Genomic DNA, 10,266 nt, shown 5'->3' on the forward strand with positions numbered 1-10,266 from the left:
TTTCGCGCTCATCAGTAGATTCTTAACTCCAGATATTTTTTATTGAATTCAAATTCCACCACTAGCCATGGCGGGATTCAAACCCGGGTCCCCTGGACATGAGTTGAGTTTCTGGATTAATAGTTTAGCCTCAATAATAATGTGCAAATTCCGCACAGTCATCGAATTCTCCAGAGTAGAAGGAGGCCATTTGGCCCAACGAGTCTGCACCGACCACAGTCCCACCCAAGCCCTATCCCCCATAACCCCACATATTTACCCTGCTAGTCCCCCTACACTGAGGGGCGATTCAGCACAGCCTAACCTGCACACCTTTGGACTGTAAGAGGAACTCAGAACACCCAGACGAAACCCACGCAAACGTGTGGAGAATGTGCAAACTCCACCCAGACAGTGACCCAAGCCGGGAATTGAACCTGGGTCCCTGATGCTGTGAAGCAGCAGTGCTAACCACTGTGCCACCCTCGGTCTGTGTGTGTTCTAACCGGTGATGCGCGAGGTGATTGGCGCCTTCTTAGATGTTTCTTCTCTGGGTTTTTCGCCAAGTGGTTCCCATGTGTCTATAAGGATGTTGCATCTATTTAGGGAGGTTTTCAGAGTGTGCTTGTAGTGTTTCCTCTGACCTCTTAGTGACTGCTTGCCATGACGGAGCTCAGGATAGAGCACTTGTTTTGGGAGTCTCGTGTCAGACATGCGGAAAATGTGGACCGCCCATCGCAGCTGGTCGTGAGCAGTGCCTCGATACTGGAGATATTGGCCTGGGAGAAGGCATTCACATTAGTAAGCCAATCCAGCCTACCAGTTGATTTGCAGGGTTTTTGGAAGCAGTAACGATGATCTCTCTCCAGGATTTGAGGTGTTTGCTGTAGATTGTCTACGTTTCTGATCCACACAGGAGCATGTAGACCACAGCTGCTCCGTAGACCATGAGCGCGGTGCTGGATTTGAGGATTCAAGCTTTGAACACTCTGGTTGGAATTTTACTGGCACGCTGGCCCCGATTCCGGGGGCGTGCGAGGCTGGGAGAATGGCATTTTCCATTGGCTTCGGTCGGATGTTCCATTAAAATTCCACCCAGAGTTTCTCAGGTGTCCAAAGACTTCATTGGAGCATTGGAATCGATGCTGGATTTCATCGTCGATATCTGCTTGTGCTGAAAGGAGGTTCCCAGGGTATGGGAAATGATTCACATTGTCCAGGGGCTGACCGTGGATATTGATGGTTGGGGGCCAGTTCTGTGTGGCAGGAGCGGGCTGGTAGGGAACCTTTGTTTTCTGGATGTTTTTGTACTCCACGTGACTGAGGACAGAACAATGGAGCAATTTTACTATGGAGGGAGCGAAGGGATTCAGGATTTTCCATGTGTTTGCATTCTCAGCAAAGAATCCTGAGACTTCAAACCATCGTCCCGGCTTTGTACAAACAGATTTTTGTCTGCAGTAACTTTATCTGACCGAATTGTGCACAACTGACATCCAACTGGAATTTATGAATGATCAACATTACAAAAAGTGAACATTAAATTCCCCCACGTTTATTCTCCTCTCACATTTTTCTTGCACAGCCTCTTTCTGCCAAGCTCATGAGTGCACTCTCAAACCAGCAGCGCTAATGCCAGGGGAGTGTCAACATCAACTTGAACCATTGTAAGCCACAGAACAGGGCATTGGTCCAACTTCTCATGCAACTCAAGTCATTCCATCGCGCGGTGCAGCTGAATGGCACTGTGTGTTGTCCAGAGAGACGATGTTCCTTGCACACGGACGCCATCAAATCCAAGTGGACAGCGTCCAGAACTTTCAGGAGAAGTAAACAGCTCATCTACCATTCACAGCCATCATCGCAGTCTTCAAACCTCTTAGGATCCCTGTGTCTCAGCAACATTGCACAATTAGCTTGCCTGACCCAAAGCTATTTATTCGCACTAGTGGTGAATTAAATGTTGCAAATTATAATTACATCAAATCCCAGGATGCTGGCTGGTTCGCAAGTACCCACCTCAGAACTCTGAGAATTAGATGAGGACGTTAAAAATGACCTTCTTTAGAACCGGTTTGGAAGAATCATCGGTACAAGTTTTCTCATTTTCTTTTTAAAACACTGCTCCCTGAGAAAGGCCAACAGCTTCGATTGCTTCCATTCATTCTAGCGTACGTGAACAAAGATTCGACGACCACGCTGTTTGTTGTCAAGTCCAGGGGCACCGGCTCACGCTCCCGCTACAGCAAAGGCGGAGATTTTGGTGACAAGCCAAATCTCCGGCCACCGTAGCAGCTGGGAAAATACCGCTGGTGTGAACGGTGGGAAAATTCTGGCCCAGCAGTCTGAAGATTATAAAGGACTGGGTTTCACCTCGCAGGATATGGTTGCTAAGTAAGATCAGTTCAATAACAACTTGCTTTTTTTATAGCCCATGTTTTTTTACAACACAGAAAAGGAGGCCACTTGGCCCATCATGCTTATGCCAGAAAAAGTTGTCCAATTACCCCACTATTCTGTTTCTTCTCCATAATGTTATACACATTTTATACATATACTTAAAAGGAAAAACACCCAAAGGTATCATGATCGGCTATGATCATGTTTACTGGTGATTTTGATTTGCACTTAATAATCAACATGGCCAATGACGCAATAAGTTATTTTAAGACTCCCATCCCCCTTAAAACTCTCAAGACTCTGCCTCAAGTTGGTAAGTGCCCCGTCTCACCCAGCACTAGTCATAACAGATCCCAAAAAACTCCAGAGTCAATCATTCGAGATGCTAATTTATAAAGAATCCCTACAGTACAGAAGAAGGCCATTCAACCCATCAAGCCTGCACCAACAACAATCCCTATCCCCGTAACCCCGCATATTTACCCTGCTAGTCTGCCTGACACTAAGGATCAATTGTGCATGGCCAATCCAACCTAACCTGTAGATCTTTGGAACGCGGAAGGAAACTGGAGCACCTGGAGGAAACCCACGCAGAAACGGGGAGAATGTGCAAACTCGACACAGTGACTTGAGACCAGAGTTGAACCACTATGCTGCTCCTTTAGCTCTTGGCGCCAGACAGCTAATACCACCACTTGATATACATTTAGCTTCTGCACTAATCAGCTGTCGAAACAGGGGGAGCTGCACTTTCCAAGGTGTTGCCCTCTCAGCTAGACCCAAAAAAATCCCGAGGCATCACTTGAAGGAATTCAGAGGAGTTACTGGCCAACATTTGTCCTGCAACGAACCAAAGAGAAAGTAAATATTGGCCATCAACGAGTTGTTGTTTGTGGCAACTGGCTCTGTGCAAATTGACGATCATGTTTCATTTGGTACAACAGTTCATTAGTTCTGAATTTGTTGTAAAATCACTTTAGGTTATCCTGAGAATGGGACATTTGCTACATAAATGCCAGTTTTTATTACTTTCTCTCTCTTCAATGATGTACCGTGACTCCTGCTCCAAAATGTATGCATGGATGCCAAATCAGGCTTATCTGTAATGCTCTACCTCCCAACTGTCTCAGAAAGCTAACAGAGGGGTTGAGCATAATGAAAATGCAGTTTTGCCCAGACACGCACACTATCCCCTCATTTTTTTAAATTAACTCATAGGATATGGGTGTCAATGGCTGGCCAGTATTTAGTGGTCTATCCCTAGTTGAACTTGAACTGAGTAGCCATTTCAGAGAGCAGTTGAGAATCAACCACATTGCTGTAGCTCTGGAGTCAAATGTAGGCTAGACCGGGTAAGGACGGCAGATTTCCTTCCCTAAAAGACATTAGTAAACCAGATTATTTTTTTCCGATAATGGTTTCAAGGTTATCTGCCGATTCTTAATTCCTGATTTTTTTTTTATTGAATTCAAATTCCACCATCTGCCTCGGCAGGATTCGAACCTGGATCTTCAAATTAGCTGAGTTTCTGGATTAATAGTCCAGCAGCTATACCACTAGGCCGTCACCTTCCTTTATATTATTGGTATTAAGAAATTTGTCAATCTCCATTTTAAACTCAACGGCTGAGTATCCACTCTAAGATAGAGAATTCCAAAGATTCACAACCCTCGAAAATTCCTCCTCATCTCGGTCCTAAATGGCTTCTCCACTTTTTTGACATTGTGTCCCTTGGTTCTCGGCTCCCCAACCAGGAGAAACATCTTACCTGCATTGAACCTGGATCATTAGTCCAAGTTTCTGGATTACTAATCCAGTGACGTAACTGCAGCCCGACGTGTTAGAGCCCGGTTTAAAATACAATGTCTTCAAAATGGTTCAGGTGCTTCACTGGCTATGCGTTAATTCGAAATTAATCAGGTTAGGTGCAGAGTGAAGGAGAAGGGATCATTTTCGACTCCAAGGTCAGTCACATTGCCCAGGGTGTTGTCCGCAAGTAGTATGGCAAAAATTGTAACAGAACAGAAAAAAATGCTGGGTTTTTATCCTTCATCCAATGCCAAGAATTGATACACCATCCAGAATTAGCTCATATCATAACTGCAGCTGTAATATGTACATATCAAGTGCAAATCTTCAATGGATCAAATTAATAGCGACTATAACTAAACAACAAATAAGGCGAGGCAGTGGCGTAGTGGTATTGTTGCTGGACCAGTGACCCAGGGCAATGTTCTGTGGCCCTGGGTTCAAATCCCACCATTGCAGATGGTGAAATTTGAATTCAATAAAAATCATAAGAACCGGGAGCAGGAGTCGACAACTCAGCCCCTTGAGCTCACTCCACCATTTAATATAAAAATGGCTGATCTCATCTCAGCCTCAACTCCACTTATCTGCCCCTTCACTATAGCTCTTCAAACCCACACTAATTAAAAATCTGTGCACCACATCCAGCACACTCTGGAGCAGTGAATTCCATAGCCTCTCGACCCTTTGAGAGAATCAATTTCTCTGCATCTCTGTTCCAATTCTGCCACCCCTCATCCTAAAACTATGACCTTTTGTGCTATATTGCCCGGCAAGAGGAAGCATCCTCTCCACATCTAACTTTATCAATATTCCTCATCATCTTGCACACCTCAATTAGATCTCCTCTCATTCTTCAAAACACCAGAGGCCTAAACTGCCCAATCTCTCTTCCTAAGACAAACTCCTCAACTCTGGAATCAATCTCGTGAACCTCCTCTGAAACACCTCTGATGCAATTTACATCCCTCCCCAAGTAAGGGGACCAAGAATGTCCACAATATTCAAAGTGTTGTGTAAATAATGCCTTGTACAGTAGCAGCAACACTCCACTACTTTTATATTTTAAAAGTTTTATCAGAATTAAAAGACTAATGATGACCATGAAACCATTGTCAATTGTTGTAAGAGCCTGTTGGTTCACTAATGTCCTTTAGGGACGGAAGTCTGCATCGTTACCTGCTCTGGCCTGCACGTGACTCCAGGCCCACAGCAATGTGGTTGACAGGGATGGGTAATAAATGCTGACCCAGCCAACAAGGTCCTCACCACATGAAAAAAATTTTAAAAAGCTGTCAACTCAAGATCCTTTCCCAATCTTCAGAGCACTTTGGCACTCAATGCAAACACCAAGATGATCCCAATGATCCTGTGTAATTTGCTCATTGTTCGCTAATTAGTCAAAGGCTGTACAGAATTTATATCCTGTAAGTATTTTTGTCAGGTCACCTAGTTTATGATTATTGCATTAATATTGCAGATACTTTCTTTTTTACTTCTTGTTTACTTCATTTATTTGCTGTGCACAAATTAACTGCTGGATTATAACAGCGACTACACTTGAAATATACATCAATCACTGTAAAGCACTTTTAAGATGTCCTGAGAGATTCGAAAGGTATTATACAGACTGGAATTCTATGGCCGTTTACTCTGATGTGGTACGTGGGTTTCCCAGTGGTGTGGGGTGCAGTAAATGGGAAATCCCACTGACAGTGGTGGGACCAAAAGATCCCACTGTTATTGTATCGTCAGCCACCTCCCGCTGTGAGAAACTCACCATGGGAAAGACCAGACAATCCGCCCCCATCAACTCAACTCTCTTTTTAAAATTTTGTTGCCTCAACTTGATCTGGGATGAAGCAGTTCACTTAATTGACACTCCTACAACTGGATTCAAATATTAATCTCTCAGCTCTGGTACAGTGTAATTGAAAACATACACTATTTCAAGCATAGTACAGCAATATTCTGTTTACTTCCAAATCAACTCCCAAGCCTACAACTTCTGTAGTACAAGGGCCTGCTGTGATGCGATTGTACCTTTAAGAAATGTATTTTAATCATGTTTCCATCAGTTATAAGCAAGTACTGAGCTGCCTGACGAGATGCCTTTTTATTGAACTGTAGAATCCCTACAGTGAAGGAATAGGCCATTTACCCATCGAGTCCGCACTGACACAATCCCACCCAGGCCCTACCCCCCGTATCGTTATACATTTACCCGCTAATCCCGCTAACCTACGCATCTCAGGATACTAAGGGGCAATTTCAACACGGCCAATCAACCTAACCCGCGCGTCTTTAGACTGTAGGAGGAAACCGGAGCACCTGGAGGAAACCCATGCAGACACGAGGAGAATGTGCAAACTTCACACAGACCTGAGCTGAGAACTGACCCAGATCCCTGGTGCTGTGAAGCAGCAGTGCTAACCACTGTGCTACTGTGCCGCCCCATTATTGCTGCTTAAATGATTCAATAGGTTTTTTTGTTTATTTTTACTCTGGGCCTAATGCACTCTCTTCGAGTTTGTGACCTTTTTGGAATTGTTGGGGAAAGAATGATTCGCAGATAAGGTGGGACAGTTTTTTCTTCACGAGGGCAGCACAATCATTAGCACTGCTGCCTCTCAGCACCAAGGGTTCGATTCCTGGTTTGGGTCACTATTTGTGTGGAGTTTCCTCCAGGTGCTCCAGTTTCCTCCCACAGTCTAAAAATGTGCGGGATAGGTGGATTGGTCATGTTTAATTGCCCCTCAGTGTCGGGGTGGGGGGCTAGCTAGCCTAAGTGTATGGAGTTATGGGGATAGGGCCTAAGTAGGACAGTGGGTGGTGCAGACTCAGGGGGCCAAATGGTCACCTTAGACACTGTAGGACTCAATGATTCCATGAGTTCTTTTACTTTCAGTTTTGGTTGCTGTCTGGTTAGAAGGTGCGCAGACTCCAGGCTAGATGCAACGTTTTCCCGCTCTTCCTGATATTAGAAATCCTACTGGTTCGTTGGAAGCAGTCTTTCTTACTCCTCTGGAATGAACATTTTGCTGTTGGTGGTTTGCTAGCTAGAGGTCAGTGGTGGCTGTACCTCTACCTCGAGGTTCCCCAATGAAGAAGCCAGAGTTTCAATTCTCCATCCAATGGTCTAATTCGCAGTAAGTGTCGCAGAGCTGAAAGATCACGTAAGCATAAGTATTTTCTGTCCTAAACTGAAACCGGGGATATAATGTTCTATTGGAACAGTACATTGAACCGTTCAGGTTTATACAATATTATGGTTGTTTTTTTTTCCTTCTTGTTTGTAATTGGCAAAAGATATTGCTAATATTTTGTGTTAGCTGTATTCTTAAAAAAAAACTTTGTTTGAGAAAAGCTTCCTAGTGGGTCGTTTGAACCATGTCTGGAGTGAAACATCACATGTTTATCTGTGCCAAATTCAAATTGCAAAACTTACGATCTAGGCTGACTTCATAAAATGCCTTGGAGTTTCTGACCTTGGATTATAACACTGCCACATAAAGGATTAATGTGAGACTTAAGTACAGTACCACCCACACAGTGGTGTAAGAGAACACACATCCAGCAGCGAGGAGGCAGGTTTAGTGTTGGACAGAGCAGTGCATGGGAACAGGTAGTATGGAGACAGCTCCTAACTTGGATCCTTGCTGTGTCTCTGCACAAAATCTCTCGTGGCTAATAAAAAATTACTGTTGGGCTACCTTAGATTACAAATACCCCAATCAATGCCCCACACCTTAGGACAGCCTCTACATTGAGAAAAACATATAGAATCATAGAAACCTACAGCACAGAAGGAGGCCATTCAGCCCATCAAGTCTGCATCGATCACAATCCCACCTAGCCCCATAACCCCATGCATTTACCCCAGCTAGTCCCCCTGACACTAAGGGGCAATTTAGCATGGTCAATCCACCTAACCCATTCAACTTCTGACTGTGGGAGGAAACCGGAGCACTCGGAGGAAACCTATGCAGATAGGGGGAGAACGTGCGAACTCCATCTGGACAGTGTCCCGAGCCAGGAGTCGAACCTGGGTCCCTGAGACAGCAGTGCTAACCAAAGTGCCATCAGGCTGCTCATGCATAAAAATTCTCTTGCTGCCTGCCTGCAAACTCTCCCTCTTTCTGATGTGGATATACTCGCCAATCTAGCATCATCACTAGGTTAAGATCCCAGAGGTCCTGACCAAACACAACGTGATACCACCATCACTGCATGGACTAAAATGGTTCAGCAAGACAGCCTAACACCATGTATTGCTGACAATTCAAGACAGGCATTGTTGGAGCCACCCATCCAGAAGATTTTTTTAAAAAAAAATTGCCAGAAATCGTTTCAGCGAAACGGAGGGAGGAGTTGGAAGAAAAGCACAAAATTAAACTTTCAGGCTGGGGGCAAACAAGTATAAATCTCAGCAAATGTTTAACATACCCTCTGCCACACTATTCCCCTTTCAATTTAGAGGACTGACTATTTTAAAGCTTAGGCCCAGTGGCTTTTCCTCTCTTGTGGGACGAGGTTGACAAAATGCCTCCGAAATTGCTTTAAATTGTCGGATAACTCTTCAAATCTTCAATTTCCAGTGGTGAAGATTAATTTTTAAACATGCTGCAATAAATTGCCCCCCAGCATTCACACATTTTCAAAAGGCAAAAATCAGAGGAATCCAATCAAAGTAAGTACTGGAATAGGCCCTGCTCAGCACAGATTCCAGCCTGTTCACTCGCAATTTGTCTTCTTCTTGTGATAGCTGTGCCCATTGTTCGCATGAATGTTTTTCAGTCAGTATTGTAGCCGTGGTCAAACCATGATTAAAATGTGGGTGCGCACATCCTGCGTACTTTTTAAAGTTATCCTTGGGTCTCTCCATATCTGTACGCTGCCCTCAGGGAAATCATGTCCAAGGGAGATTGCGGAGAGATTTGATAGAGATGTATAAGATTATAACAGGTTTGCACAAGGCAGTCAAGGGAAAACAGTTCCCCCGATCTCCGATAGGACACACAGGTAGCCTCCCCACCATCCCCATGACCATGGAGAACAGACATGCACAGAAGAGATCCCCAGCATTCCTGGCATGGGGTAAACCTTGTTTTCTCCTCCCCCCGCAACCTTTCATGGGCACAGGAAACCCCTATACCAATTAGGCAAATCCCATCCAAGGAGCTCCCCCAGGGACCCCCAACACTGCCCCCCTGACACACCGGCACTGCCCCTGACACTGACCCCTCCATGACCAGGGGGAAATGCCAAGGCACTAACACTGAAATGGACCAAGTCTATCAAAAACAAAGACAAGAGTGAGAGTTTCAGCAGCTGAGTTACTCAGGCAGGGTTGGAAATGTGTGATGTTTCACAGATACAGGTAGCCAATCTTGTCGATGGCATCGGCATGCATTTTGGAAGACCCTCACAAGGACTAATATGATATCAACACTGCAAAATAGCTTTCCTCAGCGTCAGACACAAGCCAGGGTAAGAGATGGTGTCAGAGATGAGGGAGCAGAGATTGTGATAGGACGCAAAAAAAAACATTTTCAAGATTTGGTTTGAGAAAACCTTTGCACTTTCAGTATTGTACATTGGACAACAGTGTGATAAATAGAGATTGGAGATAGAGAGTTGGTGATAAGGTAGAACTAAGTCTTGTTGGGATACATGTCAAATCTGACATGTTTTCTTTGTAGACGGAAGGAGGCCATTCAGCCCATAGAATCCTCACTAGTTTCCGCAGAGCAATCCAGTCAGTCTCATTCTCCTGCCCAGTCCCGCCTGGTAACTTAATTTCCTTCAATCGCTTCAGTTTCCTTTTAAGATCGTTGATTGTTTCTGTATTCACTACCTTCCTGTGCAGCATGTATTCACTTGCTGTGTAAAACAAATTCCTCCTCACATTCCCCCTGTATCTCTTACCCAAAAGTTCCAAATCATTGCCCCATCAGCTATGGTTTTTTTAACCACAGAATCTGTCTAGTGCAGAAGGAGGCCATTCAGGCCCAGTAAGCCAGCACCAACACTCCATCAGTGCATCTTACCCAGGCCCTCTCCAACACCCCATCCCTG

This window comes from Carcharhinus amblyrhynchos, chromosome 25, assembly GCF_965287045.1.
Source record: "Carcharhinus amblyrhynchos chromosome 25, sCarAmb.v2.hapA, whole genome shotgun sequence".
In the NCBI taxonomy this organism is placed as follows: domain Eukaryota; kingdom Metazoa; phylum Chordata; class Chondrichthyes; order Carcharhiniformes; family Carcharhinidae; genus Carcharhinus; species Carcharhinus amblyrhynchos.